The sequence below is a fragment of the Bos indicus genome, chromosome 17 (assembly GCF_029378745.1).
Source record: "Bos indicus isolate NIAB-ARS_2022 breed Sahiwal x Tharparkar chromosome 17, NIAB-ARS_B.indTharparkar_mat_pri_1.0, whole genome shotgun sequence".
Classification (NCBI taxonomy): domain Eukaryota; kingdom Metazoa; phylum Chordata; class Mammalia; order Artiodactyla; family Bovidae; genus Bos; species Bos indicus.
In genome coordinates this window covers 4,479,452-4,501,787 of record NC_091776.1, presented here as the reverse complement: position 1 = coordinate 4,501,787, position 22,336 = coordinate 4,479,452, and the positions used below count along the sequence as shown (strand labels likewise).

Genomic DNA, 22,336 nt, shown 5'->3' with positions numbered 1-22,336 from the left:
TCCTGGGACCAAACTGCAGTGTGTACTTTGGAATCAGCCTTCCTTAATGTCTGTCCTCCTTCCGGCCGTAGCCCAGGCTGACTGTTATATGTACCAACTGCCTGCTCTCCAGCAGCCAGAACAACAAGTCCCGTCCATTTCTGGCTTGATAATGACAGGTTGCCTATGGAGCAGCCTGGCCCGTGCACGCTGTTGACCAGGGTGATGCAAGCAGCTTGTATTTTCCCTTCAGGTAGTTTTTTCCCATTCTAGAAACTTCCTGTTGGCTCTTTTTAGTAAACTCATTCTTCACAGAAGATCTCTAAGTGTGTCCAGGGACAAAGAGTCCCTGGTGTGTCCATTCCACTTTTTTGGAACTTCAGGATGATGGTAGAAAAATTGATTAAGGGGAAATTTGCTACTGTTGGCTAAAATGCAGCTGTATATTCATGACTATTCAATTCATCTGTCTTGCATGATCAAATATTCTTGTTATATGAGATTAATGATAATGTTAGTACTAAGTTCAGTTATACAATGATATGAACTGTGAGTTGAGTTGCTGAGTGAAGTCGCTCAGTTGTCTCCGACTCTTTGTGACCCCATGGACTATAGCCTACCAGGCTTCTCCGTCCATCGGATTTTTCAGGCAAGTGTACTACTGCGGGTTGCCATTTCCTTCTCCAGGAGATCTTCCCGACCCAGGGATTGAACCTGGGTCTCCCGCATTGTAGGCAGACGTTTTTACCGTCTGAGCCACCAGGGAAGATTCAATATGAACTATAAGGGGTTTTAAAAAGAGCAGTTCCATTGGAAAATTTAAAGTACAGTATTCTCATATCGTAAAGTAAATTCTCCTAATGTGGGTCTTCCCTAGTGCTCAGATGGTAAAGAATCACCCTGCAATGCGGGAGACCAGGGTTTGATCCCTGGGTTGGGAAGATCCCCTGGAGGAGGGAATGGCAACCCACTCCAATATTCTTACCTGGAGAATCCCATGGACAGAGGAGCCTGGCAGGCTACAGTCCATGGGGTCACAAAGAGCTGGCCATGACTGAGGGACTAACACTTTTACTATAGTTATATATAGTAGGTGATCAAAGATACAGAAAATTTTTTTATTTTTTAAATTTTATTGACATATAATTGATTTACAATGTTGTGTTGATTTCTGCTGTACAGCAAAGCGATTCAGTTACATATATATATATATATATATATTCTTTTTCATACTCGTTTGCATTATGGTTTATCACAGGACAGTGAGTACAGTTCCCTGTGCTGTGCGGTAGGACCTTGCTATTTCCCCGTCTTGCATAGACTAGTTCACATCTGTTAACCGCAGGCTCCAATCCTTCCCTCCCCACCCCCTTGGCAACTACAGGTCTGTTCTCTGCGTCTGTCTCTATTTTCTAGACAGGTTCGCTTGTGTCATATTTTAGAGTCCACATATGAGTGATATCATATGGTGTTTGTCTTTCTAATTTACTTCACTTAGTATGGTAATCTCTAAATGTTGCCAAAATGCAGAAAAGTTTAAATTAAATCTATGCAATAGTTGCCCTGTTTCTCCCACTAAGTATGAAAAAAGAAGGAAGCATGTGATAACTTTAAAAACTAGCTCTTTCCATCTTTTTCAGAAGAAAGATTTACACACACAAAAACAGACAAACAGTACAATGAAGGAAGTGTTAGGGGAAGTGCTAGACTGACTAATCCAGTGCGGGGGCCAGTGACAGAGACAGTTTGTTCTATGCCAAGGCTAGAAAGGGGGACACTGATGTTTGCGGTTATAATCATGGACTCTGGGATGGCTCCAGGGCTTTGAGGAGTGGTCTAGAACTGGAAAGGTAAGCAGAGAAGGTGGAGGTATTTTTCATGTAAAGGCGGACAGCTTAAGCAACGGCTCAAAAGTCGTGGACTTGGCGGCTTACTTCTTTAAAATATTGAAGCATAGTTGCATGTACAATACTGTGTAAGTTACAGGTGTACAGTATAGAGATTCAAAAGTTTTAAAGGTTATATTCCATTCATAATTATTATAAAACTTGGGCTATACTCCCCGTGTTGTACAGCATCTCCTTTTTAAAAATTGTTTCTGTTTAGAGCTGTGCCACAGCATACAGGATCTTAGTTCCCCACCCGGGGGTGAACCCACACCCCCTGCAGTGGAAGCACAGAGGATTAGCCACTGGGCCACCAGGGACGTCCCTATGATGTCTCCCTGTAGCTTATCTTACACCTAATAGCTTATATCTCTTATCCCCCCACCTTTTTTGTCCGTCCGCCTTTCCCTCTTCCCGCTGGGAACCACTGGTTTGTTCTCTATTTCTGTGTTTCCTTTTTGTTACATTCACTCATTTGTTGTACTTTTTAGATTCCCCATATAAGTGATGTCGTACACTACCTCTCTTTCCCTGACATTCACTCAGCATGATGTCCTCCAAGTCCATCCATGTTGCTGCAAGTGGCAAAGTTTCACTCTTTTTCATGCAGAGCGATATTCCGTTGTGTGTATATAGACACATGAACGTATATATCTATATATAGTGTCGTGAGTGAAGTTGCTCAGTCATGTCTGACTCTTTGCGACCCCGTGGACTGTAGCCTACCTGGCTTCTCTGTCCAGGGGATTCTCCAGGCAAGAATACTGGAGTGGGTTACCATTTCCTTCTCCAGGGGATCTTCCCAACCCAGGGATCGAACCCGGGTCTCCCGCATTGGAGGCAGACGCTTTAACCTCTGAGCCACCAGGGAAGCCCATATCTATATATACCACGTCTTATTTATACATTCATCTGTTGGTGGACACTGAGGTTGCTTACGTATCTTGGTTAACTGTATATAGTGTGGCTATGGGGGATGCATTTGTCTTTTTGAATTAATGTTTTTGGTTTTTTCTGGCTATATACCCAGGAGTGGAGTTGCTGGGTCATATGTTATTGTTTTTAGGTTTTTGAGAAACCTCTGTACTATTTTTCCATAGTAGCTGCACCAATTTATGTGCGTGAGGGTTACCTTTTCTCCACACCTTAACCAAAATTGGTTGTGTTCCTTTTCTTTTTTAAAAGGTAAACAGTTCATAATTATTGGAAGGAGTTTTTTCTTTCTTTCTCTTTCTTGTTTCTTTTCTTTTTTTTTGTAGGGTGGGGGATGATGGCCATTCTGACAGCTGTGAGGTGATATTTCATACTTCTGATTTGCATTTCCCTGGTGATTGGCGATGTTGAGCATCTTTTCACTTTGGCAGTTCATTTTGGATGGTTAATGGAGAGAAAGAAAACAGGCCTTCTCTCTGGGGGCAGATAATCAGGATTTGTATTCCAAAGATGTATGACCTTGAGCAATTTGCATAACCCACAGTCTCAGTTTCCTCGTCCAGGAGTGGGGACAACCACTGCAGTATCTTAAGGAATAAATTGATAGAAAGGGTCCAGCATGGTTCATGGCACCCAGATAATTAACCTTTAGTGATTATTGTCAACAAGAAAGACATGAGACTCTACCCAACTTCAGTATCAGAAGGAAGACTTTGAACCTGTTCCCAAAACAATATGGCACCACTATAGAATCTTTTAGGAAAAAGCTTTCTTGTACCGCTATACAAAAAGCTCACTAGATTATTACAGATTCTTATATGACCATTTGAACCTCTGCTTGGATTTGTTTTCCCTTCCTTTTTGTGTTTGTGATTCAAACTTAAAATACTTGAACAAATTAACCAGAATGTAAATAGACTCCCCTAAATCTTTGAGAAACTCTGATCCATGATAATTTGTCAGTAACCTGTGCGCTCTCTGGTGAGCATCGTGTTGGCCTCCAGCCTTTCTGGAGAGCTAACAGTAGCTCTGAGTTTAATGATGTGATAAACTCTGTCGAATACTTCTTTGACAGGTGAACCTTGTGAAAATTCAATATTCAAAAAGTTTTATTAAATATATAGGATTGCCTAATTTCAACTAGTAGACCATTCTTGGACGTTTTCCCAGTTCCCTTCCTTTTTAGCTCTTTTAAGTAAAAGTTATAACTCTACTATGCTTTTGGTTTGGCAATGAGCAATATGTTTCCATTGTTATATCTCTATTTTACAATTTTCCAGAATTGTTTGGTGCAATTTTTAGAATGTGAGTCACTTGCTATCTTCACACTGGGGTTTTGAAAGTGTTTTTATAACTCTTCTGAGTGGAATGTTTCTCTGAAATTTTGCTCCCTACTCCTCCCCTCCTTCCTTTCCCTAATTCCTTTGAGTTTGTCTTTGTTAAACATAATCTTCAAGTGGAGTAAATTGTGTTATCTGACTCTCCCTGCTCACCAAGGTCCTAGAAATAAGCATTTCTGAGATAATCCAGGGGGGGAAAAAGCCACTGATGTCATTAGCTTCCCCAAAGGAAAACAAATCAGTTTTGTGAGGTAATATTGGGATTTCTAGAAGATGATTATATTCCAGGCTTTGTTTTTAAAGGGTGGAGGGGGGCTGGGGGCCAGTTCTCTGCCTAACAAACAGTAAAGGCATCCGTTTTCTTTTCTTTCATTCAAATTTATGGTTCTCCAGGAGGGAGAGAGAGACCAGGCACCATCTTCTTGCCAATGTGAATTAACTCTTCATTGACCAGATTCTTTGGACATCCACTTCCCACCCATTAGTTTTCTGAGTAGCAAAGGTTTTAATGTACTTGGAACTAACATGGGTCTTTTGTTCAAAAAACTCAACATAAAATTTTGAAATGAGAACTGTAATCCTACACTTTGCAAGCTGATTTTTATAACCACTCCCTGCTGCTTTTACAAGCACAGAGATGGATCAAAGATCCACCAACGCTGCAAGTTGAAAGGTAACCGCCGTGGGTTAGCACGTGTGATGGAGAGCAGGCACTCTCCTTGTCACCAGGCACCTGTGATCCCACTGAGTCCTGACAGGAACCCTATGGGAAGGTATTTGGTCCTCATCTTCGAAGGTCAGAGAGGTTGGATCAGCTCTCCAAGGTTCCCAACTACCAAGAAGAAGGTGCAGGGGTTTGACTCAGACCTGCCTGACTTTAGTGTACTCTATATACAGCAGATACAGAGCAGAATCCTTTGGAATATTCTGCTCCCCGATTTGGCTTTCATTTGAGTTCTCTAATGAGGGAATGTAATGCACAGGGAAGCCTGGTGTGCTGCAGTCCATGGGGTCACAGAGAGTCGGACACGACTGAGCAACTGAGCTGAACTGAACTGAATGAGTGAATGGTTCACGCTCAAAGAACTCTCACAGACGAGACCAGTACTGGTTTTCTTTGAATCATCTAGTTCTCATAAACCAACCACTACAAGGCAGGTCCCACACGTTTCCTGGATGACTGACTGTTGGGCAGTCATGTCCGAGTCTTTGCGACCCCATGGATCGTAGCCCTCCAGGCTCCTATGTCCGTGGGATTTTAGTGTGTGGGGGCTCCAGTAGTTGCAGCATGTGGACGAGATTACTGGAGTGGGTTGACATTTCCTCCTCCAGGGGATCTTCCTAACCCAGGAATCAAACCCACATCTCCTGCGTTGGCAGGTGGCTTCTTTACCACTGAGCCACTTGGTTAGGAGAGATTCTTATTGTCATAATTAGTGTCAGATTTCTAAATTTCCAAGGATAAGGACCATTGTTTTACCTGTTTATCCTGGCCCTTAGCTTGTTGCTTGGCACACAGTTTATGCTAAGTAAACATTTGTTTGAATGGGTGTATTAGGGTTCTCCAGAGAAACACAACCAATAGGAAATTGATTGATTGATTGGAATTGGCTTACATGATTATGGAGGTCAGTAAGTCCAATCTGTAAGGAGGAAGCAGGCTAGAGACCCAGGGAGAGCCAATGTTCCAGGTAAAAGCCATCAGGCAGGAAGCATCAATATTGCAGATGAAGTCCAAAGGCAGTCTGCCAGAAATTTCTCTCTTACTTGGAGGAGGGTCCGTCTTTTTGTTCTATTCGGTCCTTCAATTGATGGGATGAGGCCCACTGACAGTATGGGGGGCAATGTGCTTTACTCTATCAATTAAAATGTTAATCTCGTCCAAAAACACAGTGTAGCAACACCCAGAATGATGTTTGACTAGCTATCTGGGCACACTTGGCCCAGCCAGGTTGACACATAGAATTAACCATCACAATGAGTGAATGAAAAGCCGCAGTTTCTGGACTGTGGTAAAGCGAGTGGAATGTCAGGCATTGGTCTCTTACTGCAGACTTCAGTTAAAATGACATCTTGCTAATAAAAAGGGCTCTTCTTCCTGTGGGGCAGCTCCAACAGACCTCAGATTCTGATGCCTTTGAGAGAACCTTCTTTGGGTCCCTTGGACCCAAGTGATCAGTTACCACTGAATCAAGTGAATTAAAGGGGTTGATACAGGTCCCATGCTCTCCAAGTTAAGGGGTAAGTATTTTTTTAGGAGTCAGAATCATAAAAGCATGTTAAGAACCCAGCTTTTCCAAGACCTATTGGAAAAATTAACCTTTATGTTGCCCAAGTATACGTAGCCATATGTAAGACTACTTTCTTTAGTTGTTTTAATGCAATTTGGTGGTTACTGTAGACCTCTGAAATTTGTAGATTATGTATTCTCTAAAATCATAACTCATGTCATGGGATCAGGTGTTAAAAATGTGCTGCAAAGTGAAGAAGGTGAGGAACATGTCCTTTCTTTGAGATTTAAGTAGTATTTCTTTTTGTTATTCACATACAAATTCACTTTCTACTGTACCTTTTTGGACAAAAAGTGATTAGAGGAAAAAGTTTTATTAAGGACATTAGCATTTTGCTCATTCAGGGTTGACATCTGCATAAATTCCTACTGTAGCCAGTTTTAAATCACCTCACCAAGTTTACCTCTATAGTTGTTCGCATATTCTAAAATTATTTTAACTTTTTATTTATATAAATACGTGCACTTAATTTTAAAAATAAAATTGAATTTTTTAAAGCTTATACCTATAATGCATACAGCAGTCTCTTATCTTCCTTTTACCTCATCCCCCAGTTCTCCTCCTTAAAAACAACCCCTTTGAACAGTCTTACACTTTTCTATTGTTTCCTGTTTCTAAAAAATTATCCTCTTTCTGCTATTTCTCCTTTAATTATTTCTTTTCTTTATTCCAAAAGGTAATATATCAACATAGTTCAAAAGAAAAAGAAAAAGGGTAAAAACAATAAAGAGTCTCCTTTCCCTGCTCCTGAATCTCTCTGACCCCCTCCCTGCAGGCAGCCAGCATCCCTCACCCCTCAGATATTTTTCCTGAGACCGTCTCGCACACATGCACGACTGTTTACTGGTCAACTTGGGTATCATCTGTTGACTCAGCCACAGGAGATGGGAATTTAGCTTTTTCTCTGATACTCTGTTTTCTTGCTTTCCTTCTCTACAACTTAGTTACAGGACAAGTCTTCCTTAAATCATTGTTTATATTATAATGACTGTATAAAAGTTGTCACTCCCAAGCCACATAGTTTAAATACCGCATTTCATTTTACCCAGAGCTAATAAACACTTCGTTTTTTTCTTTAGATTTTCTATGAGCCTATTGTTAATATTTTTTTCCGACTTTCCAGCACATGTGTCACATGGCCTGTATTCTACTCCAATTTGGACTGGTTTTTGTTTTGTTTTGTTTCTCTTGTTTTTTTCTCCGCTCCCAGTGAGCTGTTGTTTAGGGACTTGCTTTTGTCAATTCTCCCACATTGGAGTCTCTTTTTCTGGAGCCCAATATCTTCTTCTTTCTTGATTTAATTCTGTTTTTTCCTCAAGGGGTTTTTAAAGAAAGGGTACATGCAAGGTACATTTTGAGTCCTGTATCTCTGAAAATGTCTTTATTCTACCCCAGGCATTTCATAGTCTGGCTGGGTATAAAATCCCTATCTGAAAATAGTTTTTCCCAGAATTTTGAAGACTCCTCCACTACCCTTTCTTGCTACTGAAAAGTCCTTTGTTGTTCCCTTTCTCCATCTCTTTCGGTGTTTTTTCTTCCTATGTATTGTGATTTGCCATGATTTGAGTGTTTTTTCATCAATTATTTTGATTATCTGGTCCTTTTTAATATGAAAACTCATGCCTTTCATTTCTGAGAAAATCTATTTTATTTTCACTTAACTAATTCCTTCTGTTTCATTTTCTCCTGTTTTCTGTTCTGGAACTCTGCTTAGCTAAACAATACACCACTTAAATTGATCTTCTGATTTTCTTATCTTTCCTGCTACTGAGATCTTTGTTTTCAAATTTTTAGTTTCCAAAATGTCATTCTTGTTTAATTGTTAAGAAAATATCTAGTCATTTCATGGGTGCAGTCTCTTCTTGTTTGGCTCTGAAGATGTTAAATACAGTGCAGTTTTAAAACCTTTTTATCGTCCCTGTATTGTTTCCGTGGCCTCTGAGTTCCATTTTTTCAATTTGTTTGTTTGTTTCAGACTGTTCTCACATGTTTGGAGAAGTTTGACTGTCCACATACCATTAAGAGTGAGGCTCTAAGACCTTTGATTGCAGGTTTTGTGTGATAGGTTTGGTAATTGGCAGACCTTCTTTGAAGAATGATCTGGCAGTGAGCCAAGTTTTTCTTTGAGAGACTCCTAAAGGCAGTGTGGGAAGAATTTTTCTTTAATGGGAATATTTGGTTTCTTCTATGACTACATCTCCTAAGAATACTTCTGCTTTGGATAGATACAATTAATTTCCACCATTCTGAGAGCAAGAAAGAGAATGGAATCTGGAATGCCTATCATTCAGTATACAGACTTCGTTTTAATCTTCAGCTTTCAGTTTGGTGTGCTCTGACCTCCCAGGAGTTGGTCTGGTAACCTCAAATTAAATACTCCTTGTGAATAATAATTTTTTAACTTCTTCCCTAGCCGCAAGACTGGGTGTGTATAGTGGAATTAGCCATATAATAATATTAAGAATTTGGACTCTGTAGCCAGAAAGTTTGGGTTCAAATCTTGGTTCCAATGGTTACCAGCTATGTGACCTCACTCAAGTTCCCTAAGTCCTGTAGTTCATGACTCCATGCTAAAGGTGAACAGTTCAATGCCCAGGGAGGAAAAAGAACATGTTGAAATTTTATTTCTCTTTAACCTGAATTATTGACTTTATATTTTTAAAATGATTTCTCTTATACAACCAAACCAATGAAAGCACAAAGGAATACAATTGCACACATGATCTTTCTGCAAAGATGGTGTGGAGTTTCCCACTGAAGTAAATCATTGTTCACAGAATTTGGCAAAAAGAAAAGGAAAAAGTCTCCAAACAAATAGCCCATTGAGAAATACACCATGACACGAGGATGATGCAATGGCAAATTGCAACATGGGAAGAAGCCCTGAATGAAAATTTTGTGTTACAAAAGGATCAAAAGCAGTCCAACAAAATGGCAAGGAAACAATATTTATTTTGAAACCTTACTTGTTTTTCATATGCATAACTTTTAACAAGTCGTTTGTTTCCAGTTCACCACTACACTCCGTACTTAGAATTATCATGGGCAAGTCCTCAGCTGCTGAATTCCTTTTGCCTCTGGGAAAGGTGTGACTGTGGGCTGCAGAGAACCTGACACGGAGCCCAGCAAAAATGGAAGCAGAGCACCTGCCCCCAGAGAGTGCAGGAGGGCAGAGACGCAGGCAGATCCTGGCCAAACCCCCTAACACCACAACCCAAGGAGGAGACAGGCCTGGGGTTCTGTCCCACAATAAGCCTAGGCTGAGTGCTGAAAGTGGCCCTAAACCCCTCGACCTAGAGTTTCTCTTCTGCAGATTTTCTGGCTCAGAACCACAGAAAATATGAAGGGTTTGAATGAAATCTAAAATATGAAATCATGTACCTTCTAAGGCTCATTTGCCAATTTTGTTGTCACTTACTTAATTTTTGATTTATCTATGGTGATTAAAAAAACACAAAAATATAGTGAGCTGCTGCTGCTGCTAAGGTGCTACAGTCGTGTCCGACTCTGTGTGACCCCGTAGATGGCAGCCCACCAGGCTCCCCCATCCCTGGGATTCTCTAGGCAAGAACACTGGAGTGAAAGAAAGCATTTTAAATAAGAGAACTTTGAAAAGGTGTTTGTACAAGGATATTTTCCCATTTGTTTATAATATTGTTTTATCCACATTAGACGGTTGGTTAAGTAAGTTATGCTACATCCATAAAACAGCATACTCTGCAACCATGCACTGAAAATTGGGCTTATAGAACCAAACAGTTCCATAAGGGAAGTTATCCATGACATGTTATTGGTAGGATGTGAAAGAAATGATAAATTACTGTGAATTATGTTGTTTTAATAAGCACTGTTTTAATAGTATGTTTGACTAGAAAAGCATATAACGTGATGCTAAATTGTCTAGTAATCATTTCTCTGTGGTAGGATAATAGATGATAGTTGAATTTTTGCAAAGAACATTTATTGCTTTTGAAACTAGAAAAAAATGTATATGGCTAAAAAGTGACCAAAGGCTGGCAGTGGTAAGCACAAAATTAGAAGAAAATGACCTTAATATACACTTAGTGGAGAATCATGATTGACTGAAATTAAAATCATAGAGAACTTCTTTGAAAGAACTTAAAATGTTCATTTTCCATTTTCTCAAATGAAACCAGTTTAATAGGCTTAAAGATATAAAAATGTTTCTTAAATTACAAAGTCTAGTGGTTGATTCAATTGCATTGTTAAAAAAATCATTAAATGGTATTCCCAAATTATTGGTTTTTCCAATTCTAATCTAGCACTTACTCAAACTTCTTTAAAAGATTTTCATTTGATATAAATTCTGTGCACTGCAAGGACTTTGTTCTCTTTGAGAAATCAATCCACACTGAAGGGTGGAGAGGTTGCTCTTTTGACAGAGTTAGAGCCAATATTTCAGGCAGATTCTTAGAAGTGTGTCATTGTGAGTGGCATGCCTCAGAAAACAAACTCTCACACTATAATATAGATTTAACATTTCTTGTTTGCTGTTTAAAATTATCCCTATATTTGTTATCTGGAAGACGGTAGTCTTAGTAATTTACTCGAAGAAAAACTCTGTGGGACTTCCCTGGTGGCTCAGTGGTTAAGCCTGTGCTTCCACTGCAAGAGGTGTGGGTTTGATCCCTGCTCAGGGAACTAAGATCCCACATGCCTCTCGGAGTGGCCAAAAAAAAAAAAAACCCCTGTGTAATATGCTGTGCTATTACAATCTACCTTAGTGTATGAATTTGAATTTATTTTCATTTGACTATTTGAGGAAGCATTTTTTATCTGTCATCCTTCTGATGTAATCCAAAATTTATAGATGTATATGTGTGTGTGTATGCTTAGTCGCTCAGTCATGCCCAGCTCTTTGCAACCCCACAGACTATAGTGGCTCCTCTGTCCATGGAATTCTCCAGGCAAGAATACTGGAGTGGGTTGCTGTTTCCTTCTCCAGGGGATCTTCCCAACCCAGGGATCAAACCCAGGTTTCCTGCATTGCAGGCAGATTCTTTACTGTCTGAGCCACCAGGGAAGCTCCATCAGTTCAGTTCAGTCGCTCAGTCGTGTCCGACTCTTTGCGGCCCCATGAATCACAGCACACCAGGCCTCCCTGTCCATCACTAACTCCCGGAGTTCACCCAGACTCACGTCCATCGAGTCAGTGATGCCATCCAGCCATCTCCTCCTCTGTCATTCCCTTCTCCTCCTGCCCCTAATCCCTCCCAGCATCAGAGTCTTTTCTAGTGAGTCAACTCTTCGCATCAGGTGGCCAAAGTACTAGAGTTTCAGCTTTAGCATCATTCCTTCCAAAGAAATCCCAGGGCTGATCTCCTTCAGAATGGACTGGCTGGATCTCCTTGCAGTCCAAGGGACTCTCAAGAGTCTTCTCCAACACCACAGTTCAAAAGCATCAATTCTTTGGCGCTCAGCCTTCTTCACAGTCCAACTCTCACATCCATACATGACCACTGGAAAAACCATAGCCTTGACTACATGGACCTTTGTTGGCAAAGTAATGTCTCTGCTTTTGAATATGCTATCTAGGTTGGTCATAACTTTCCTTCCAAGGAGTAAGCGTCTTTTAATTTCATGGCTGCAGTCACCATCTGCAGTGATTTTGGAGCCCAAAAAAATAAAGTCTGACACTGTTTCCACTGTTTCCCCATCTATTTCCCATGAAGTGATGGGACTGGATGATGTATACAAATGTATATTTATTTATAGGGCATTTTACTAGAAAAGATAGCCCTAACTCAGTATTTGTAAAGATGTTAATATTAATGAAGGCTCCTTATAATCCTTGGTCGTAACAGTGACAAAAGCACCAAGCTTGTGAAGTATTCCTCCAGCCTTCCAGATAGTCTGTAATGGATTTGAATTTCTGACTCCCAAAGGTCTGCATGTGGCGTCTGTCCGTGCCTGGATACGGTGCACGTGAACCATGTACATTTCCCCTGCAGCCCAGTGCTTTGCACGGATGAGGCACGTGTCTCTTCACAAAGGCATCCCCGCAGGCAGGCTCTAGCTTCATCTGCATCTCCAATACAGATGCGCGTTTGTGTGACCGCGGAGGCATTGATGGTGCCTGCAGCTGGGATGTGGCTGGTACATTTCAATCCACCCCGTAGCAAAATACGTGCTGAAGTGAATGGCTTGATTGGTGGTGCTAACACTATTTGCCTTTTAATTAAAGTGGAGGCGGGGGAAGGATTGGGGGGAAGGAGGAGAAGGAGAAGAAAGAGGAGATAAAACAAGGTGTAATCAGGCCCAGTGATAAAGTAACTTTCATTCCCAGTGAAACAAGCAATTAGTCTATGTAAAGCATTAATCTGCATTAGTCACTATTTCTGTTACCATCCCTGAGGAGAAATGAAAACACAGTTTTAAAATGCATGAGGAGGACTGAGCTCTAGCAATGGCATGTTTAACAGGACCCCAGCTCAGTGAGGTGAAGGCTGGTGGTGGAAGAAGAGGGGGTTTGCGGGGAGTTCGTTGTAAAGCATCTGCGGGGGGTGTTTTTTTCTCAACCCAGCTATCCTGCTGCAACAACCACCAAACACAAGTTGGTCAGCGCCAAGCATCTGCTTTTTGAGTGCTAAGCACATTCTTCCACAAGCTCGGTTGTAGGCAAGCTCTGGAGCTTTCCTTCCTTCTGGGAAATTTGACAGGAATCAGGGTGGGTCTGGGAAACATCTTCAGAGGCCCCACATATGAGGTACAGATTGAGCCCTACACAAGGGGCTAAGACCAGCCAAGTCCTCCACCCTTGTTCATGGCCCTGAGAAAAGGGTACTTTTTCCTGATGGCTCAAAGAGCTACTGGTCAAAAACAGGCTGCTCTAACCAGCTCACGATGCTAGCTGTTGTCACTGGCTCTTTATCAATAGCCTAAGCAGACACTTGGCTAAGCCTGTTATTATCGTACTTAATACTCATAACCAGCTCACGAAGTGGTCCCTACCATTAATAGCTTTTTATCAACGAGGAAACGGAGGCTTAGGAAAGGTAAGTGGCTTGTCCAAGATGACCTGGCTAGTAAGGGGTGTGGCCAGCTTTAGAAAGGAGGCTGCTGGCTACAGATGAGCATACCTAGCTTCTGGGAAGAGTCAGGGTTTTCTGTGCCCAGGTAGTCAAATATAAACCATCAGAGATATTTACCCTGTACATATTTGATATTTGATCTTGTTTTACATAGCTCTGTATCCCTCACAGCTCCTACCTCAATGCTTTTTGCATAGCAGAGTTTCAGTAAACATGCATTAAATTAACTAACAGAAAAAAGATGGTACATCTTGGTTCAGGGGTTAGAGACTGTGAGTTCTGCTTGTAAAATGTTTTTCTTTTGAAAGGTTCAAAGTTACATAAAAAGTAAATTTCTTTCTATACAACATAGAAAGAATAGTATAATGAACCTACATGAATTCAAACCCAGTCTCGATAATTAGCAACATTTTGCCAGCCTTGTCCATTCCCTACCAACTTTTTGCTGTTTTGGTTTTTGCTGATTAATTTTTTTAATTAATTTATTTTTATGGGAGGATAATTGCTCTACAGAATTTTGCTGTTTTCTGTCAAACCTCAACATGGATCAGCCATAACTATACATGTATCTCCTCCCTTTTAAAATTGTCTCCCATCTTCCTCCCCATCCTACCCCTCTAGATGGATACAGAGACCCCGTTTGAGTTTTGGTTTTTGCTGATATATTTTAAAGTGAATCCCAGGTAGGTCATTTCAATTATAAATGCTCAGTATAAGTAGCAAAGACATAAAAACAACATCGTAATTACCATGTAATTATCATACCTAATCACATTAATAATAATATTTTCATATCATCTAATACTTCAAGCTGGTTGTCACAAAGGCATTTATTTGTTTTTGGCTATGCTGGGTCTTCGTTGCTGTGCTCGGGCTTTCTCCAGCTGCAGCGAGCAGAGGCTCGTCTCTAGTTGTAGCCCTCAGGCTTCTCTCTGCAGTGGCTTCTCTTGTGCAGAGCGTGAGCTCCAGGCACAGGGGCTTCAGTAGTTCCGCATGCAGTCTCAGGAGTTGTGGCTCACAGGCTTTGAAGTTGCCCTTTGGCATGTAGAATCTTCTCGGACCAGGGATGGGACCCATGTCCCTTGCCCTGGGAAGCGGATTCTTACCCACTAGACTGCCAGGGAAGTCCACCAAAGCATTTTTTAATACTTAGTTTGTGGAATCAGAATGGAACTTACCTGCATGTTGCGTTTGGTTGTCTTATACCCCCACCCATGCCTCTATTTTTAGTAACTTTTTCTTTTTTCCTCTCTACCTTTTTCCTTCTTTCCTTCCTCCCATTCCTCCTTCCCCTTCTTTCCCTCCTTCCTTCCCTTTTTCTTTTCTATTTTCCCTTAGAAACCAAGGAATTTGTCCCATTACAGTGATTTTCTTTCTCTTTTTTTTTACCATATTGTGTGGCATTCAAGACTTTAGTTTCCTGACTATGGATCGAACCCACGCTTCATCCTCTGCAGTGAAAGTATGGAGTCTTAACCAATGGACCACCGAGGAATTCTTCTCATTCCAGTGTTTTTGTTTAAAGTAACAGGCATTTGTTTTTTGATGTTTATTTATTTGGCTGCGTTGGGTCTGCGCTGCGGTGCCCAGGCTCTTCTTTGGGCTGCGTGGCTCCTCTTGTTGTGGCACCTGGGCTCAGTAGTTGTGACACACTGGCCTGGTTGCCCCGAGGCATGTGGGATCTTAGTTCCCCAACCAGGGATTGAACCCATGTCCCCTGCATTGGAAGGTGGATTCTTAACCACTGGACCGCCAGGAAAGTCCACTCATTTCAGTGATTTTTAACTGACTCTGGAAACGCTTCCTAGAGGGTATTAATGGTGCGCAGTTGTCCGTTTTTCACTCCCAGTATCTCTGGGACGGTGTCTCTGTTGATGGGATTCTGGGCTAGCTCATAATTGTTCCTCCAGCACACAGATGTGTACTGGAGGGCTTCCATGTGCCCGCCCTGTATCCAATGTGGGAGATACAGCAGCATCGTGGTGGGGCTACAGCTGGATGGGGACAGAAGGCAGAGCACCCCTGGCTCCATCATTAAATTCAAGGCCCTAAAAAAGGAATGCAGGTGATGCTTTCTCACGGTGGTCTCAGGAAAAACAGACCTGGAAGGGCCAGGCCACAGGAGTGAGCAGCCCACCCCCTCTTCCTCCACCTTCCAGCCCAGATTCCTGCTCCCCCCAAAGCCGGCCTGGGTGCCCTCTCTGCAGCTACAGCAGGAACTGCTGTAAGACGGCCTCCTTCTCAGGGGAGACATTTGCGCTCACCATCTGCTCACCCACCTGGTGATTCTGAATCAACGAAACTGCAGTTTGAAAATGTGACGGCGATTATGCAGATGGTGGTCTTCCCGAAAGCGCAGTCAGTGCATTTCATTGCCAGAAAAATGACCCTCCCCCTCCACCCCTGTCTTTTCCAGCTTCAGCCTGAGACCCAAGTTCAATGGAGACAGACAGTGCCTATGTGTCCCCTCGGCCTGTCGGGTTATCTTTAGATGTGGGGCTTCCCTGGCTCATCAGCAGGATCCTCCAGGGTGTCCGAGGGAGGGAGTCCTTGTCAGCCTATTTATCAGGTCGCCAGCCTCCCTATCCCTACAAGGTGGTAGCCAGCCACTACTATGATTCCTCAGGAACTGTTTCCTGGGAACAGGATGATTATTTTAGTAATATACCCACCTATACCTTTTAATAAATTTCACTATTAAAAAAATCCTATCTTTTCTTTATATAAAATGCAAGGAATTGACTGGTGCCTAAAGAATAAGCCCAGTGAAGGTGCAGAGAGCTCTGCTGTACATCAGCAATGAAATGTCAGCAAGTGTGATTCTTGCTATAGAGACAGATACAGTGAAAATAAACCCTCCAGGATGAATAAATCATACCTCCTAAGTCAACCTCATCAAATGCATTCAAGATATTGATTGCTGCTACATCTGAGCAAAGCTCAGACAACTGTTTAATGGCTGTTTACCTCCAGGAGGCTTAAAGGATCCCCGAGCCCACCTCGTTGTCAAGCGCCTCTGCAACTATTTCCAGTACATTGAGTCCATTAGACGGTTATTGGAAATGGTGTGCGTAATGGGCTGATCTCTCTCCACACTCCATATGTGAGAATTTCTAACACTGCAATTACTGTGGCCTCGCTGTGCCCTGGACGGGCAGAACTCCTGGAAGCAGGGTGGGAATAATAGGGGAAGGAGATGTGGGTAGGTCTAGGGAATCACATTGGGATGAGCTGGGGGTGAGTGGGTGCTGCTGTATTCAGGGGTCTATAATATTTTTTTGTCCGCTGAGTCATTTTCTTTGGATGCATTATGTCCCTAGGAAAAGAATCCAAGGATTTTCCCTCCTGTGTGTTTTCATTTGCTTCTTCATGGTCCATGATGTCAGTTGAGGTTGTCGGTACAATGAAACCAAACTGATGGGATGGGAGAAGGTTATTTGGCCATTTTCTTGGATCTTTGAGATGCACATCAAATCTGGGGCTGACCACTCCACATTTACTTAGCCTGCCTGTGAGATTCACAGCAATTTTCCCAGCCCTGTGATCACCAATGATTTCAAATTAGCCAATACTACCATGCTTCTGAGAGTTCTCAGAAACATGGTGGAGAGTTCTGACAAAACATGGTCCACTGGAGAAGGGAATGGCAAACCACTTCAGTATTCTTACCATGAGAACCCCATAAACAGTATGAAAAGGCAAAAAGATAGGACACTGAAAGATGAACTCCCCAGGCCAGTAGGTACCCAGTATGCTACTGGAGATCAGTGGAGAAATAACTCCAGAAAGAATGAAGAGATGGAGCCAAAACAAAAACAATGCCCAGTTTTGGATGTGACTGGTGATAGAAGGTGGAGAAGGCAATGGCACCCCACTCCAGTCCTCTTGCATGGAAAATCCCATGGACGGCGGAGCCTGGTAGGCTACAGTCCATGGGATCTCGAAGAGTTAGACACGACTGAGTGACTTCATTTTCACTTTTCACCTTCATGCACTGGAGAAGGAAATGGCAACCCACTCCAGTGTTCTTCCCTGGAGAATCCCAGGGATGGGGGAGCCTGGTGGGCTGCTGTCTATGGGGTTGCACAGGGTCAGACACAACTGATGTGACTTAGCAGCAGCAACAGGTGATGGAAAGAAAATCGGATGCTGTAAAGAACCATACATAGGAACCAGGAACGTTAGGTCCATGATTCAATGTAAATTGGAAGTGGTCAAACAGAAGATGGCAAGAGTGAACATCGACATTTTAGGAATCAGTGAACTAAAATGGACTGGAATGGGCGAATTTAACTTAGATGACCATTATTTCTACTACTGTGGGCAAGAATTCCTTAAAGAAATGGAGTAGCCCACATAATCAACAAAAGAGTCTGAAATGGAGTACTTGGGTGCAGTCTCAAAAATGACAAAATGATCTCTGTTTGTTTCCAAGACAAACCATTCAATATTACAGTAATCCAAGTCTATGCCCCAACCAGTAATGCTGAAGAAGCTGGAGTTGAATGGTTCTATGAAGACCTACAAGACCTTCTAGAACTAACACCCAAAAAAGATGTCCTTTCCATCGTAGGGGACTGCAATGCAAAAGTTGGAAGTCGAGATACCTGCAGTAACAGGCAAATTTGGCCTTGGAGTACAGAATGAAGCAGGGCAAAGGCTAACAGAGTTTTGCCAAGAGAACGCACTGGTCATAGCAAACACTCTCTTCCAACAACACAAGAGATGACTCTATACATGGACATCACCAATGGTTAATACTGAAATCAGATTGATTATATTCTTTGCAGCTGAAAATGGAGAATCTCTATAAAGTCAGCAAAAACAAGACCTGGAAGTGATTGTGGCTCAGATCATGAACTCCTTATTGCCAAATTCAGACTTAAATTGAAGAAAGTAGGGAAAACTGCTAGACCATTCAGGTATGGCATGAATCAGATCCCTAACAATTATACAGTGAAAGTGAGAAATAGTTTCAAGGGATTCGATCTGATAGACAGAGTGTCTGAAGAACTATGGATGGAGGTTCATGACATTGTACAGGAGACAGAGATCAAGACCATCCCCAAGAAAAAGAAATGCAAAAAGGCAAAATGGTTGTCTGAGGAGGCCTCACAAATAGCTGAGAAAAGGAGAGAAGCTGAAGGCAAAGGAGAAAAGGAAAGATACAAGCATCTGAATGCAGAGTTCCAAAGAATAGCAAGGAGAGATAAGAAAGCCTTCCTCAGTGATCAGTGCAAAGAAACAGAGGAAAACAATAGAATGGGAAAGACTAGAGATCCCTTCAAGGAAATTAGAGATTTCAAGGGAACATTTCATGCAAAGATGGGCTCGATAAAGGACAGAAATAATATGGACCTAACAGAAGCAGAAAATATTAAGAAGAGGTGGCAAGAATACACAGAACTATACAAAAAAGATCTTTATGACCCAGATAACCACAATGGTGTGAACACTGGATTAGAGCCAGACATCCTGGAGTGTGAAGTCAAGTGGGCCTTAGGAAGCACTACTATGAACAAAGCTAGTGAAGGTGATGGAATTCCAGTTGAGCTATTTCAAATCCTAAAAGACGATGCTGTGAAAGTGCTGCACTCAATATGCCAGCAAATTTGGAAAACTCAGCAGTGGCCACAGGACTGGAAAAGGTCAGTTTTCATTCCAGTCCCAAAGAATGTTCAAACTACTGCACGATTGCACTCGTCTCACACGCTAGCAAAGTAATGCTCAAAATTCTCCAAGCCAGGCTTCAATAGTACGTGAACTTCCAGACATTCAAGCTGGATTTAGAAAAGGCAGAGGAACCAGAGAGTAAATCGCCAACATCTGCTGAATCATGGAAAAAGCAAGAGAGTTCCAGAAAAACATCTATTTCTCCTTTATTGACTATGTCAAAGCCTTTGACTGTGTAGATCACAGTAAACTGTGGAAAATTCTGAAAGCGATGGGAACACCAGACCACCTGACCTGCCTCCTGAGAATTCCAAATGCAGGTCAAAAAGCAACAGTTAGAACTGGACATGGAACAATAGACTGGTTCCAAATAGGGAAAGGAGTACGTCAAGGCTGTATATTGTCACCCTGCTTATTTAACTTATATGCAGAGTACATCATGAGAAATGCTGGGCTGGAAGAAGCACAAGCTGGAATCAAGATTGCTGGGAGAAATATCAATCACCTCAGATATGCAGATGACACCACCCTTATGGCAGAAAGTGAAGAGCAACTAAAAAGCCTCTTGATGAAAGTGAAAGAAGAGAGTGAAAAAGTTGGCTTAAAACTCAACATTCAGAAAACGAAGATCATGGCATCCGGTCCTATCACTTCATGGCAAATAGATGGGGAAACAATGGAAACAGTGAGAGACTCTTCTTTTTTTTGCTCCAAAATCACTGCAGATGGTGACTGCAGCCATGAAATTAAAAGATGCTTGCTCCTTGGAAGAAAAACTATGACCAACGTAGACAACATATTAAAAAGCTGACACAGGTCCGTCTAGTCAAAGCTCTGGTTTTTCCAGTAGTCATGTATGGATGTGAGAGTTGGACTATAAAGAAAGCTGAGCACCAAAGAATTGCTGCTTTTGAACTGTGGTGTTGGAGAAGACTCTTGAGAGTCCCTTGGACAACTAGAAGATCAAACCAGTCCATCCAAAGGAAATCAGTCCTGAATATTCATTGGAAGGACTGATGCTGAAGCTGAAACTCCAATACTTTGGCCACCTGATGCAAAGAACTGACTCATTAGAAAAGACCCTGATGCCGGGCAAGATTGAAGGAAGGAGAAGAAGGGGATGAGAGAGGATGAGATGGTTGGAATGGTATCACCAACGACTGGACGGATGGACATGAGTTTGAGGAAGCTCCAGGAGTTGCTGATGGACAGGGAGGCCTGGCATGCTGCAGTCCTTGGGGTCGCAAAGAGTCGGACACAACTGAGTGACTGAACCGAGCTTCATCATCACAGTTGGAAACCTGATGATGACTTTGGAGTGTGGCCTGATAAGCACCTGGCAATTGCCTCTCTTTTCAGCATTGTTGGTATTCTTGAGAGCTTTAGCCAGGACATTCATGCCCACTGTTATAGCAACAGGGAAAGATGGCAGAAAGCAGAGGTCTAGAATCGAGCTTGACACAGGAGAATGGCAGATTTGTGAATTAGTAAAGAGGTGGTAGTGGCAGTAAGCTGAATGGATATGCAAATAATCTGATTGCTTTTTAATTTGGATTTTTCTTTTTTCTTTCTTTTTTTTTGAGACATACTCTCTAAAAATGGTTATCTGAGATGTGACTAATAAATATATGATTCTGATTGGATCTTGGACTGGGAAACAAATTATTGAGGCAGTTGGTAAAATTGGAATATGAACTGTAGACTAGATAATAGTACTGTACCGGTAGCCCTTCCCAGATGGACCTCCTGGTAAAGAACACGCTGGCCGACGCAGGAGACATAAGAGATGTGGGTTTGATCCCTGGATCAGGGAGATCCCCTGGAGGAGGGCATGGCAACACACTCCAGCATTCTTGCCTGGAGAATCCCTACGGTTCATAGGGTCACAAAGAGTCTTGAAGGGACTTAGCATACATGCACTTTACCAATAATAAAATTCCTGACTTTGGTGACTATGGTTTTATGGGAGCCTTGTTCACACTGAAGTATTTAAGAAAAAAGGAGCATGATGTATATGATTCCTTCTCAAATGGTTAAAAATTGTGTGTGTGTCTATGAAGAGAAAGTGAGACCAAGAGATGTGGCAAAATATTAACAAATTGGTAAATCTGCGTAAAATGTATACCAGAATTCACTGTAATAGGCATGCTACTTTTCTGTAAGTTTAAAATTATTTCTAAATGAAAAATATTTTAGGCATTATCTACTGTATAATTAAGATGTAATTCAACTGTTACAGAAAACCCACAATAGCTTAATCAAGAGGAAAATATATTTCTCTCTCAGATAAAAGGAATCCAGAGGTGAACAGTCCAGTTCATAAAACTGCCGGAGTCTAGGGCTCCACTGCTTATGTTTCCTGGGTACCCTCAGTAACTGTTTTCCACCTCATGGACCAAAAGGGCTGCTTGAGTACCAGCCATTTCCCCACATTCCAACCAGGAGGAAGGGAAGTGCTTGAAGTAAAAGATGGGGAAACAAGGGTCTTTATCACCTGTCCTAAAGCAAGATCTCCTGGAAGCCATCACTCAGTCTTTCTGTGTACATCTCATTCGTGGAAACGTAGTCTCTGGCCACACCTCGCTGCAAGAGAACTTGTGACATGAAGCCTGTATTATAGGTATTCCTGGATCCATTTAAAAATCAGGGCTTCAAATATATGAAAGAAAGTGACAATGGACAGTGGGCAAACGATTAGCAGCCTTTACCAGATGAGGTCGCCTGACAAAGACAACATCTGCCCAGCAAACTCCATGAACTTGTGGCCCAAGGGCCTAGCTGGGTGAGGATACAATTCAGCTAAGGCAGTGGGTGCTATTTGCAGGCTTTTGGTGCCATAATCCTCTGCCACTGCAAACAGCACTCCACCAGCCCCTCAACCCCACTCAGCCGAACTGTAGGAGACTCGCTTGCCAGTGACTGATGACTCTGATTATCCCCTGAAATGACTTTGGTCTAAGAGGACAGACTATTAAAAACAACAACTAAAGAGGATTTCTTGGGTCAGAAGAAAGGCTTCAGTGCCTCTTGGCTGCCTCCCATACTTTTGGGGCAGAAGAGTAATATTTTTCTGGCTGTTTACAAGAAATGAGAGTAATATTCATTTTGTAGTTCGTAGAGGGTGAAAAGGCCTATTTTGTGGGAAAGTTTGCTATGCTAATAAGCAGTTTTTATAGTTCCTT

General features: G+C 42.0%; 1 protein-coding gene and 1 non-coding gene across 2 annotated transcripts in view; one reads left to right on the top strand and one right to left on the bottom strand.

The window, feature by feature from the left end:
• The window catches only part of TRIM2 (tripartite motif containing 2), a 186,734-nt gene that overhangs the window by 5,771 nt on the left and 158,627 nt on the right, over nt 1–22,336 (top strand). The gene's annotated exons all lie outside the window — the stretch shown is intronic.
• TRNAW-CCA (transfer RNA tryptophan (anticodon CCA)) lies at nt 2,665–2,736 on the bottom strand. The gene has a single exon. It is a non-coding gene; the product is annotated as a tRNA-Trp (tRNA).